At 45.3% G+C, this 14,239-nt stretch overlaps 1 pseudogene; it reads left to right on the forward strand.

Annotated features, from left to right (window-relative positions):
- Window positions 1–10,732: 10,732 nt before the first annotated feature.
- Window positions 10,733–12,460, forward strand: LOC138091416 (eukaryotic peptide chain release factor GTP-binding subunit ERF3A pseudogene; annotated as a pseudogene).
- Window positions 12,461–14,239: the final 1,779 nt, after the last annotated feature.

The raw sequence follows: 14,239 nt of genomic DNA on the forward strand, positions 1-14,239 counted from the left end.
TGGAATTCTCCAGGCAAGAACACTTGGTTGCCATTTCCTTCTCCAATGCATGAAAGTGAAAAGTGAAAGTGAAGTCGCTCAGTCGTGCCCGACTCTTAGCGACCGCATGGACTGCAGCCTACCAGGCTCCTCCGTCCATGGGATTCCCCAGGCAAGAGCACTGGAGTGGGGTGCCGTTATAAATGAATGCAAACTCTCAGGAGAACAATCTGCACTATCTACCAAGATGATGGGTTTCCCTGGTAGCTCAGTGGTAAAGAATCCACCTGCCCATGCAGGAGACACCAGTTCGATCCCTGGGTTGGGAAGATCTCCCGGAGAAAGAAATGACAACCCACTCCAGTATTCTTGCTTGGGAAATCCCATGGACAGAGGAGCCTGGTGGGCTACAGTTCACTGGGTTGCAAAGAGTCGGACACAGCTTAGCGACTGAGCGTGAGCACGCACCAAGATGTTCAGTATGTCTGCCTTGACTCAGAAACATGGTGGCTGAAAAACTTTGCCTAAGATTGCCCTCATTCATCCAGCTACGTGTGCAATAATGTTCTTTGAAAGTGTTTACTAAGAACCTGGAGAAGGAAACGGCAACCCACTCCAGTACTCTTGCCTGGAGAATCCCATGGATGGAGGAGCCTGGTGGGCTACAGTCCATGGGGTCACAAAGAGTCAGACACGACTAAGCGACTAACACACACACACACTGAGCACCTACATTTTAGTCAGAATAAGGCAGGCTACGCTGCATAACAACCTCCCAAGTGGCAGTGACTTAAGACAGGAAAAAGTTGGTTCCTTACTTTGACATTACGACCCAGAGGGAGAGCCCTTCTGCATCTTGTTGCTGTGCCATCTGGAATAGGTGGTCTTGGAGGTGGACTTGGCAGGCAAAGAGACAGCTAGAAGGTCGCATGATTTTTTTTTTAAGGACTAGGCTGGAAGTGGTTTCCATGATGTTTGCACATCCCATTGGGCAGAAATGAGCATAGTTACAACCTGATTGCAAAAGAAGGTGATGAAGGCAGAAGAGCAAATGGATACTGAGGAAGTGTTGTCCCTGTGAGATCAGCTATGTTCAGGGACTGTTCTTGGACCTGGAGCCCCAGAGGTGAGCAAGACCAACAAGGTCTGGCCCTCAGAGCTTCCCTGATAATAAACATCTACTTGAAACATGATCCCAGGTGTATGTCATTTTATGCCTGACCAAGATCTTCTGAAGGTTTTGTTTGCAGCAGTTAGGGCTGTTGCATCAAAGAGTATATGCATTCGTCACTGTGATAGATGTGGTCAAATCGCTCTCCAAAGGACTCTGCCGGTTTCCGCTTCCACCAGCAGGGTACGAGAGTGTGTCTTTTCGTGCAGACTCGCCAGCACAGAGTGTTATCAGACTTTGGATTTTTGCCAATCTGATAGATGAGAAATGCTCTCTGTGTGTACTTTTAATTTGCTTTTTTTTTTATTACAAAGGAGGGTGAACATCCTCTCATATATTTATGAGCTGTTTGTGTTTCCTTTTCTGAGAACTGTGTGTTCATATCCCTCATCCATTTTTCTACTGACGTTTTTAAATGAAAGAGGCAGGGGAAGAACAGGATGCATATTATATTTTTTGTAAATTAAAAGCAGAACAATATTTTGGTTCAGTTCAGTCGCTCAGTCGTGTCCGACTCTTTGCGACCCCATAAATCGCAGCATGCCAGGCCTCCCTGTCCATCACCAACTCCCGGAGTTCACTCAGACTCACGGCCATAGAGTCCGTGATGCCATCCAGCCATCTCATCCTCTGTCGTCCCCTTTTTCTCCTGCCCCCAATCCATCCCGGCATCAGAGTCTTTTCCAATAAGTCAATTCTTCGCATGATGTGGCCAAAGTACTGGAGTTTCAGCTTTAGCATCATTCCTTCCAAAGAAATCCCAGGGTTGATCTCCTTCAGAATGGACTGGGTGGATCTCCTTGCAGTCCAAGGGACCCTCAAGAGTCTTCTCCAACACCACAGTTCCAAAGCATCAATTCTTCGGCGCTCAGCCTTCTTCACAGTCCAACTCTCACATCCATACATGACCACAGGAAAAACCATAGCCTTGACTAGATGGACCTTAGTTGGCAAAGTAATGTCTCTGCTTTTGAATATTTTGGTATATACATATAAATAGTCTTATATGTGTATAAAAGTTTTCTAAAAGCAACCACAAGAAACTGTTAATGGGGAGTAGACTCAGCGCCATTTTTTTTGCCTGTGAGCTTTTTTAAAATGTCAATTTTTAAACCCCTGAATGTGGGAGTGGTTTATTACACCTGTGTGCTATGTTTCGAGCCTTTCTGAATGACTTCACTTTTCTAACCACGTTCAAGTATTACTTGTTTATTTGTTTTTTTAATGTCAGTACAGGTCTTTTGGCCTTTTTGCCTTTGTATTTTATATATTTTATAAACTCTGACATATGTTGTTTTATTTCAAAAATATTTTAGAAGCCCACTGGATCTGAAAACATCACCATTAGGATCTGAGGCCAGTCCCAGAATTCAGCTCAAGTCTTACACAGCTTATAAGCGCTCAAGAATTATTTGTTGGATTGAAAGAAATGGAAGCGTCTCTTTAACTGAATCATCAAAAGACCCCAGATGCAGAATTACAATATTCTTTTTGTTTTAGAGATCAACAAGAGAGACACCACAGTTGCCTTGTCAGGACTCCTTTTTTATTTATTTTTTCCTTTCATTTTTACGTGAGAAGGCTGGTCCCTCTGACCCAGAGTCAAGGGCCTCGGAAAATCTGTATGGGAAATGCCCCACCCTCTCTCAATAATACCTCTCCGGTGGGAGATCGTATCTCATTGGTTGAGTTTAGGTCATGCGCCCATCTCAACCAATCACCGTTGCCAGGGGTGGACCACAGATTGGTCACGCCCCACACCTGAAGCCAGGGGGTGGAGTCCACCCTACTCAAACTCCTTGGACCGGCAGCAATGGAGGTGTGGTTTTCTCAAAGGAAAATTGGAATGCAAATACTAGAAGAAGGAAGAACAGATGCCAGAAGGCAGAAGCAACATCACATGTCCTCCACAAACACCTGCTATGTACAAGGCGCTGCGCACGCTGTGGGGGATATGATGGTGAAAAAGAGCCATCCCAGCCCTCAAGGAACTGACATAGTGGGAGAAACCAAAAAGAGCAAGCTAACAAACGCTTTTAGAACTGCAGATTGCAATAAGCTCTATGAAAGATACAGGCAAGGGACTGAGATAGGAAATACTTTGAACAGGATAGTCAGAGAGGCGGCAACATTTAAAGAGAGTCAACATGAGAAGAAACAATTCAGGTAGCCACCGGGAGGGGAAATCTAGCTGGACACCTCCTTCACACCTAAACCAGGACAGATTCCAAATAGATCATGGGTTTAAATGCATACAGTGAAACCGCAAATGTAGTAAAATATGATAGGTATAAATCTATTATGACTTCAGACTCTGAAAGACCTTTTGAATAATGAAGCAAAACTGAAATGTCCTAAGTGAAGTCTCTTAGTTGTGTCTGACTCTTGGTGACCCCATGGACTGGGGCTCGCCAGACTTCTGTTCATGGGATTCCCCAGGCAACAATACTGGAGTGGGTTGCCATTCCCTTCTCCAGGGGATCTTCCCGACCTAGGGATCGAACCCAGGTCTCCTGCACTGCAGGCAGATTCTTTACCATCTAAGCCACCAGGGAAGCCTGAAATGTCCTAAAATGAAATACAAATATGTTTGACAACATAAAGACGTTAAAAACACTCTTTATGGTTAAAAAGATGTACTAAATTCAATGCCGAGAGACAAATTGGGCTAATCACAAAAGGCTAATTTACCTAACATACAAAATGTTTCATCAAATCAAAAGAAAAGTATCAACAATTCAGTGGGAAAATAGGCAAAAAGAGGTAGTTCAAAGAGGAGGAAAAGCAAATGGCTTTTAAGTATGTAAAGAAATGATCAATATCATGCATAATAAGAGATATCATTTACCTCCCCATCAAATCAACAGAAATCCCAGTCTGACAATCTACCAAGTTGGTGAGTAGAAACTGATGATCAGAGAATTCCCCAGCAGTCCAGTGGTTAAGACTCCAGGCGTTCACTGTACAGGATCCATCCCTGGTTGGAGAACTAAGATCCCACAAGCCCACAGTGTGGCCAATAAATAAATAATAGACAATTATTCTACAGGTTTATTCATACATACGCTAAATGGCATATACAGAGTTATTCATTATCACATTGTTTATAATAGCAAAAAAAAAATGAAAACGGTATCTACCGACAAACTATCGGATGAATAAATGGCATTCCATCGCTACAGTGGGATAAAATTCGCTGATATGAAACAAGGAGGCAGGGGCTTCCCTGGTGGCTCAGTGGTAAAGAGTCTGCCTGCCAGTGTAAGAGACACGGGTTCAATTCCTGATCTGGGACGATCCCACATGCTGCAGAGCAACTAAGCCCATGCGCCACAATGATTGCGCCTGTGCTCCACCGCCCGAGAGCCACAGCTGCTAAAGGCCACGCACCCGAGCGCTCTGCAACAAGAGAAGGCATCGCGATCAGAAGCCTGTGCACTATAACTGGAGAGTACCCCTGCCCGCCGCAACTATAGGAAAACGCCCACACAGCGACAAAGACCCAGCACAGCCATACACAAATAAATAAAAATCTTTTTTAAAAAGCAAGGAGGCAGGTTTGTGTGAATGAATAGGTAAAGTAAAGTTCATGCCAGGACTTCTTAAGCAAAACACACACACACACAAAATGTAACGAACCATGTGTTCAGCATTTACTCATTTGTGACATTTTCAGGGGGTGGAAAGGAAAAGAATATATTTTCATACTTGCTTATATGCAAAAGATATTTTAAAGGTTATGCAAGGACTAAGAACACAATGGTGGAGAGAACAGCAAACTCAAAAGTCCCCAAGGTTAAAAAAAAGGCGGGGGGGGGGTGGGAGGAGGGGGTAAATCCCAAGGACTAGGAGAGTGCCTGGGAGAGATGACATGTGACAGGTGGCGGCCAGATGCTTGTAAACCGCCCTTTAGGAGTCTGGTCTTGAGTCCAAGTGCAGTGGGAAGACATTCAAAAGAAGAATATGATCCGATTCACATTTTAAGAGCATCTTGCTGCCATTTGGAGAAGCTGTTAGAGGAAAGCAAGATGGAATCAGGGAGGCCCATTAGGAGGCTGGGCAGCTATCTAAGAGAGAGATGAGGTGGTCGGACCCGGAGGAGGCAGTGGAGACGGGGAGGAGAAGATGGATTTGAAAGAGAGTTTGAACTTGGAATCCACAGGTTGATGTGGCACCAGGAGGAGCAGGGATTCAAATGAAGAGAAGACTGGAGGCTGACTTCTGGCTCAGGCACTGTGAGGGCGGTGGCAATGTAGACTGAGCTGGGGAGACTGGGGAAAGCAGACTGGGGTTGGCTGGGGATGGGGTGCACTCCAAGGTAAGTCATGGTAAGGTTAAGAGGTCAGTAAAACATCCAAGTGGCAACATCAAGCAAATGGCCGGGTGCTTGAGCCTATAGTGGAGGAATCCAGTGAGAACTGAGACAGTGTAAACAATAACAAGGACACGTCCTGTGTGGATTCCAAATTAGAGCCCCAAGCCTACCCTGGAGAGCTGGGTTCATATGTCCACCAAAAGTCACGTTCAAGAACGTTCATGGCGGCTTTATTCATTACAGCCCAAATCTGGAAATGGCTCAAGTGTTCTTCAACAGCAGGTGGATAAATAAATTGTGATAAATTAGATAGATGATAGACAGATAGATGGATAGAAGGTACAAGCTAAAATAATGGAAAAGAATGAAGATGGATATACCCAACAACCTGAGTGAATCTCACAGACACTGTCCCTGAGTCAAAGACGCCAGACAGGGCCCGGGTCCTCGTTCCCCTGGGGATGGACACTGGCCTGAAACTGCTGGAGGCCAAGGCCCCCCAGGGGCGTGTCCACCCAGGGCCCCCTTTACCTGTCATTGCTGCCGGAAGCCTGGACGGGCTGCAGAGCAAGGGCCTTGCTGTCCACAGTCCTGGCCGGCTGCCCCCGCCCTGAGGCTCCAGCCGAGGTTCCTGTGGAGACAGGAATTGTTGGGATGCCGGCTGCATGAGGCAGGGTGCAGCCCAGCCTCCCCAGAATCTCCACTGGGTCTGCCGTCTCCTGCTTCGGGATCTGGTCTGAGTCTGTGCCACCCGAGGCAGGGCCTGTGTGGCCAGCCTCCCACCTTCCGCACCGTGATTCCCACTGGAGCCTCTACAGTTTCTGGACACAGGCTCGGTAGCCAGGACAGGAAAGGATGACTGGCTGGTGGCCGTGAGGGGCGGCCGCCTGAAATTGGCAATAAACCACTGAGGCCTTTCTCACTGCCAAAAACATAAAACAAAAAAAAACTGAAGCCAGACAGCAAAGAATGCATACTGTATAATTCCATTTATATAGAGTCCTTGATCGGCAGAACTAATTTATAGTGATAAAAGTCACACTAGACTTTATATCGGGTTGGGGAGTAAGTCCCAAATTAAAGTAAAATTAAACTTAAGTATTTTATTCAAGCAGTCACACCTACCATTTTAAAAAATTTCATGGTGGTGCCGGATGCTCCTGAGGATGAAGGAACAGGAGGGGATGATCACAGGAACCCCGACTGGAAGCTGGTGGAAGGTTCTCAATCCCCTCTGCCCACCATTGTGTAGCCAGGTGACTGCCCCACCCCCCTTGGCAGGGGGTCTGAGAGTTACTTTCCAGAGACACTGAGATGGAGAGGCTGGGGATAAAATAAGGAGCCAAAATGGTCAGACCCAGCTCCCTTCCCTGCCTCGGCTTCCAGAACACAGGCAGCCTGCCGCAGGCAGGATTCCTGGGCAGGATCTTGGAGAGTCCTCCACAGAGAAGTGAACCTCCTTGGCAAACACACTGATAATAATGATATTCGGGTCCCAGAATGAAAAAGCTGGCTCACTGCCCAGCCACATTGCAGAGAAACACATGGAGCTTCCAAAGAGTTGTTTATGCCTCCCTCTCATACATGAATGAAGGTAAAGAGCCCCCGACATCTTAGAAATATTTCTAACCTGAAAACACAGAGACTAGAATTGACAAACAGTAAGAGGGATCTGGGAACAGATGAAGACATTACAGGGAATAGATGGAAAGGCATCCAAGTAGGAGACTGGAGACAAGGCTTTGCATCCCGATTCTGTTGGTGGCTGGCTGCCACATACAGTTGTGCAGGTTGTGGACTGCCCAAATCTAGGAGGCACCCTTCATACTGAGGTCTGTGTAGATGGTATCCCTGAGGCTGTACAGTGCATCACCAAATTTGGGACCCTGACCCAATATGTGCCCCTGGGAAGTAACCATAAAAGAACCTCCCAGTGGGGGCACTTCTGGAGGGCAGACAACCATTTTGTTTGTTTTCATAGCCCCAAGTCTAATAAAGCCTATGAGTTGGCTCTCCATAAATGCTTGTTGACTAAATACATGAATTAATGAGTGAATGAACAGCAACTATGAATCCAGTGATTTGCAGTATCTGTATACTTCCACATCGCCCATAAGATCACAGTAAAGCAGGCAGCAGAATGCAGTGCTGGCTCTGGACACAGACGGCCTGCTTCAAATCCCAGTCACTTAATCCCTCAGAGTCTCTGCCTCCTCGTGAAATAGAAGTGATAATGATGATGCCTGTTTAAAACTGCTGTTGGGAGGGTTAACTGAGGTGCATAATAAAAGCGCTGAACATGGGCCTGGCCAAGTCTTGTCAGTTAGAATTAGATTTGGCTTTATAAAACAAAAAACCCAAGTAAGTGACTTAAGATAGAGCTCTTTTCCTTTTTCTCCCCTTACCAATTCCTCCTTTCCCTGTATGCACTTAAGAAACCAAAAGGTGTGACATCCAGGGTTAGAATGATGAATAGATAATCATCGGGGTCCTAGATTTCTATCATTTTGCTCCACCATCCTTGAGGTTGCCTCAAGGACCAAAACAGTTGCCAGAGTGCCAGCCATTGTGTCCACATTCTAGGCTCGAAGAAAGAGGGCATGAAGAGGGATGAAAGGTGTGTACTTGACAACTATCAGCTCCACCCAGCAACTTCTGCTAGCTTCTCCCCTAGCTGCATGAGAGGCACATTGCTGCCCAGATCAGTGTCTGTTAATAAGGAATAGATATTAGGAGAGCAGCCAGTCATCTCTGCCACATGGGGACTCAATAAATATCAGCTGTTATTATTGCTCCTAACCCAGTTTTTGAGAGGGGAAAAATGAAGCTCAGAGAAACTGGGCAACTTGCCTAAGGTTTTTTATTCAATTCATTGAACAAGTCTTAACTATATACCTACCATGCTCTGACCCCTTAGGATACAAATGCTGAATAAGACATGAGCTCTGCTCTCAAGGACATGAAACCAAGTAATTTCAAAGAGCACTAAGTCTAATGGTCCAAAGGATAGAACACTCAGCCTGGGGTGAGGGTATGAGGTTAAAGTCAGGGAGGGCTTCCTTGAAGAGATGGAAAAGTCATCATAATAATAACAGCTGTACCTACTATGTATGAGATATATGTATCTCTCTATATATCTACTGTACGTGAGATATGCTATGTATCTACTATAAATGAGATATGCTAGTGACAAGCTTAGCACAGCACCTGGCACACAGTGAATGCTCAAATTAAAGCAGCTCTTACGCTACTATGATCATTACATCATCATCATCTTGACCATTTTGCAGAAATTAAAATGGCCACTTCTCAACTTTATAATATTTTGCAAATGAATTCATCTTCAAAGGGTGTTGACCTCCAATATGTATTTAAAAAACAGAACAACAGGAACCCAAAATTCCTCACTTTCTGTTGACTCTAGACCAGAAACTGACCTTAGGAATGATAAATTTGTACCTTTTCAGGAAGAACAGGATTTAAAGACCCAGCATCTTAAATTTTAACATCAGGCACTTAACTGGCATCCTCTCTATGTGATAATAGGAAAGAAACAGCAAAAGATTAAGAGAAAAAGTTTTAAACATTAAGAGAGTTTAGTTCTGAGAAGGCCAGACGCACTGAGGCTAATTCACATTTTACTCCAGTGACCCCAAGAGAAACCAAATTTCCTGGAAGATCAAAAGGCAAGGCAGGTTCTGTTTAAAAGCAAACTCTGAGTGAAATCAGATTATGGGGCGGGGGGGGGGGGACATGGTAGCCTTTAAAGTGAAAGTGAAAGTTGCTCAGCTGTGTCTGACTCTTTGCGACCACATGGACTGTAACACAGTCTATGGAATTCTCCAGGCCAGGATACTGCAGTGGGCAGCCGTTCCCTTTTCTAGGGGATCTTCCCAACCCAGGGATTGAACCCAGGTCTCCCACACTGCAGGCGGATTCTTTCCCAGCTGAGCCACCAGGGAAGCCCAAGAATCCTGGAGTGGGTAGCCTACCCCTTCTCCAGTGGATCTCCCCAACCCAGGAATCGAACTGGGGGCTCCTGCATTGCAGGCGGATTCTTTACCAGCTGGGCTGCTGAACCTCAAAAATAGCATTTGTCCCCTGGATATTTTGGGAGTGTCCTTGGCAGAGCATGGCAGGAACCAGAGGCCTGTTTGGACATCTCCTCCAAGGGCACACCTCAAGAATGCATCACCCGCCCTCCCCTTGACCCCAAGCCCCACCCAGGCCCCAGAGCTGTGTCAGCAGCCGCGTACATGGCACAGAGATAAAGGGAGATATTTAAACACCCAGAAATCATCTTCTAATTTAGGAACCAAGCTGCAAAGTATCTTTCTCCCTTAATGGCTTGAGTTGGGAATTTGGATTTTGAACCTTTTCTCTTGCCAGGCTGCCAAAACATCTTCATGAATGGATAGAAGTCGAATGGAAGACTTCAGGGACAGAAGGGCCGTGGGTCTTAAGCTGTCTGGAATCGGAAGGTTCAGACCATCAGAGCCCTTTCTGGATTTCTTCGTTTACTGTCTGCTTCCGCTGGGGCTTCTGATCACCTCATCATTGCTGCTGCAGTGGCAGTAATGATTAAGCACTTTAATACTTGGACAAGGAGTGTGCAATCCTGTAATTACATTCCTCCCTGCCCCATTGTTGGGGGAGAGTTGGAATTGTTGTCCCTGTTTTGCACAAAGGAAACTGAAGGCCTGGGTGAGTGAACCAGTCCACGGTCAAAAACTAGTCAGCATGAGGGAGACGCAGGAGGTTGGGGACGAGACCGGCAGCAGTTCTAGCCCAGTTTGAAAAGCTTGCAGGTCTAAGTTCAGGACGTGTGCTTTATTCTTAAAAAAGTGGCTGCGGAGTTCATGCGTGCGGAATGTGTGCGTGGGTGTTCTGCGAGTTGGTCTGTGTGTTTGTGTCTTTGTGTGTACTCCAGTGTTGGTGCTTCCATGTGTGTATCTATCTATGTATCTGTCTGTGTGTCTGTCTAGGTGTGTAAAAGGAGGGACAGAGGTGAGAGACCGAGGGTGATCAGGAGACAGGAAGGAGAATCAATCACTAAAGTTTAGAATGGCAAAGCCAGCTGCCCCCTTCAGAAGCATCTGGCCCAGTCTAAGGTCTCATTGCTAACTTTGGTAAGTATGATAACAGCGTGGTTAACAGCATGACTTAATTTTTAAAGTGGTTATCAAGTATTCACTGGTGAAATGACACGAGGCCAACCAGTTGCTTTTAGAAGAACTCTGGCGGAGAACTACCGAGGCGAAGCACCTGTGGAATCTTCTCAAGACGAACAGTCCTTGTTGTGTGAAGGTTCAAATTCAGCTGTTAGCACGGAACTTTCAGAACCTATTGTAGAAAATGGGGAGACAGAGATGTCCCCAGAAGAATCATGGGAGAACAAAGAAGAAATAAGTGAAGCAGAGCCAGATGGTGGTTCTTTGGGAGATGGAAGGCCCGCAGAGGAAAGTGCCCAGGAAATGATGGAGGAGGAAGAGGAAATACCAAAACCTAAATCTGTGGCTGCGCCGCCAGGCGCTCCTAAGAAGGAACACGTAAATGTCGTATTCATTGGGCGCGTAGATGCTGGCAAGTCAACCATTGGAGGACAAATAATGTATTTGACTGGAATGGTTGACAAAAGAACACTTGAGAAATATGAAAGAGAAGCTAAAGAAAAAAACAGAGAAACTTGGTACTTATCTTGGGCCTTAGACACAAATCAGGAAGAAAGAGACAAGGGTAAAACAGTAGAAGTGGGTCGTGCCTATTTTGAAACGGAAAAGAAGCATTTTACAATTCTCAATGCCCCTGGCCACAAGAGTTTTGTCCCAAATATGATTGGTGGTGCTTCTCAAGCTGATTTGGCTGTACTGGTGATCTCTGCCAGGAAAGGAGAGTTTGAAACTGGATCTGAGAAAGGAGGACAGACGAGAGAACATGCCATGCTGGCAAAGACGGCGGGCGTAAAGCATTTGATTGTGCTCATTAATAAGATGGACAACCCAACAGTAAACTGGAGCAATGAGAGATACGAAGAATGTAAAGAGAAACTGGTGCCGTTTTTGAAAAAAGTTGGCTTTAATCCCAAAAAGGACATTCACTTCATGCCATGCTCAGGACTGACGGGAGCAAATCTTAAGGAGCAATCAGATTTCTGTCCTTGGTACATTGGATTACCATTTATTCCATATCTGGATAATTTGCCAAACTTCAATAGATCAGTTGATGGACCAATCAGGCTGCCAATTGTGGATAAGTACAAGGATATGGGCACTGTGGTCCTGGGAAAGCTGGAATCAGGATCTATTTGTAAAGGCCAGCAGCTTGTGATGATGCCAAACAAGCACAATGTGGAAGTTCTTGGAATCCTTTCCGACGATGTGGAAACCGATTCTGTAGCCCCAGGTGAAAACCTCAAAATCAGACTGAAAGGAATTGAAGAGGAGGAGATTCTTCCAGGGTTCATACTTTGTGATCCGAATAATCTTTGTCATTCTGGTCGCACATCTGATGCCCAGATAGTGATTATAGAGCACAAGTCCATCATCTGCCCAGGTTATAATGCGGTGCTGCATATTCATACCTGTATTGAAGAAGGCGAAATAACAGCCTTAATCTGCTTGGTAGACAAGAAATCAGGAGGAAAAAGTAAGACTCGACCCCGTTTTGTGAAGCAGGATCAAGTGTGCATTGCCCGCTTGACGACAGCAGGAACCGTCTGCCTTGAGACCTTTAAAGACTTCCCTCAGATGGGTCGCTTTACTTTAAGAGATGAGGGTAAGACCATTGCAATTGGAAAAGTTCTGAAACTGGTTGCAGAGAAAGACGAAGCATTTTCCTGATGACCCTGCACAATACTGTGAGGAAAATTGACTGCAAAAGCCTACTTCACACCGCCTTCTCTTATTTTCTGCCCATTGACAAACCTCTCCCCATATTTTGCAAAGACAAAATTCACAGCAAAAGTCCACATTATGTCAGCTTTCTCATATTGAGAGCTCTGCTATGCCACTATTGAATTTTTCCCAAGATTTTTTTCTTCCCCTCTCAAACTCTGCTTCCTTGGACAGATTTGGCAATAGCTTTGTAAGTGATGTGGACATAATTGCCTACAATAATGAAAAACCTACCAGGAATTTTTTTATTTTTTATTTCCCCTTAGGCATTCCTAGTCTTTTTCCCCCCAGGCAGATCATTCTGAGTGTGCGAGTGTGTGTGCACATGTTACAAAGACAACTACCATGTTAATAAAATATTCAATTTGAAAAAAAAAAAAAAGAAGAACTCTGGCAAAGAAAGGGTAATTTGAAGGAAGATGACCGAATGAGATTGGCAAAATGTGGATAACTGTTGAAGATGTATACCCAAGTATTAGGTTTCTATTTTTTCTACATGTTTAAAAATAAAGTTTTTAAATCTTGTCGGCCACTCACTGCAAACTAGCATCCTATGGGTCAAACACTATTCATAAAAATCTTTATAAAAATCGTTAGTTGCCAATGTTTAGAAATGGCAGATTGCAAATTAAAGGCTTGGTTTCTAGTTTTTCTTGAAAAATCAGAAGCTCTCATAACTCCAGTCCCATGATCCTTCTGTTTTTTTAATTCATAAATTTATCTGGCTATGCCGAGTCCCAGTTGCTGCATGTGGGATCTTCTTAGTTACAGCATGCAGGATCTTTTCCTTCTTCCTTCCTCCCTTCCTCCCTTTCTTTCTTCTTCTCTCTCTTGCTCTCTTTCTTTCTAGTTGTGGCATGCGAACTCTTAGTTGCGGCATGTGGGATCTAGCACCCTGATCAGAGATCAAGGCTGGGCCCCCTGCATTGGGAGCACAAAGCCTTAGCCACTGGGGCACCAGGGAAGGCCCACATAACCCTTTTGGGTAACAAAGGCTAACCCGCTGGGAAGCAGCTGGAAAGCACCCTCTACGGGGCCTTTGCTTGCAGTTTGGTCCTCACCATTCTCTATCACTCCTGATGCTGACAATGGTTATCATTGCCCTTAGGTCACTGTTTCTCTTTCAGCAGAAATAAGAGGAAAATGAACGAGATCTCTCGGAGCAAGGACTGCTGTTTGCCACCCACATGTCTAAGCTCTGTTTCCCTCATACTTACACCACTACACTATTGGGGGTAGTAATATATTCAAAAATCACATTTTCCAGCTTTTCTGAATGTGAGAGTGCTCTAATGTTTCCCAATCGAGGAAGTTTTGTTCCCGGAGATGTTTCCGGTTGTCACAGCTAGAGGCGGGGAGCGCTACTGACATCTAGCGAGCCGAGGAGTGTACTCCTGCCAGTACAGTGCCCGGGACAGATCCCACCACGGAGAATTCTTCAGTCCAAACTCTCATTCCTGCTAAGGTTGACTGGCCCACGCGTTGCAAGTGAAAGCTGATGGTGGGGCTTCCAAGAATGCTTGTTGGTGCCTTGCCATTCTCCTGAGTTTTCCCTGCAATGCAAACATGATGGCTGGAGCTTAAGTAGCCACGTTGTGACCTGAGAGAGGGTCTGTACTAAAGATGGAAGGAAACGGAATCTCTGTCCACACCATGGAGCTACCTCCTTGGAATGCTGACTTCCAGACTGGCTTTAAGTAAAAGGAAGAAACCTCTAATTGGTTTAAACTGCTACAGTCAAGTATTGATAGCAGTTACTGTCAGCCAAGTGCAATTTCTAAATGATTTCTCTGTGTGCCTGGTTCTCTATGCTAGTGGGGAAGGAAAGATAGACAGGAGGGCCAGATCTTTACAGGAAAGCAAGAGAGAACATATTTCTTG

This window comes from Capricornis sumatraensis, chromosome 15, assembly GCF_032405125.1.
Source record: "Capricornis sumatraensis isolate serow.1 chromosome 15, serow.2, whole genome shotgun sequence".
In the NCBI taxonomy this organism is placed as follows: domain Eukaryota; kingdom Metazoa; phylum Chordata; class Mammalia; order Artiodactyla; family Bovidae; genus Capricornis; species Capricornis sumatraensis.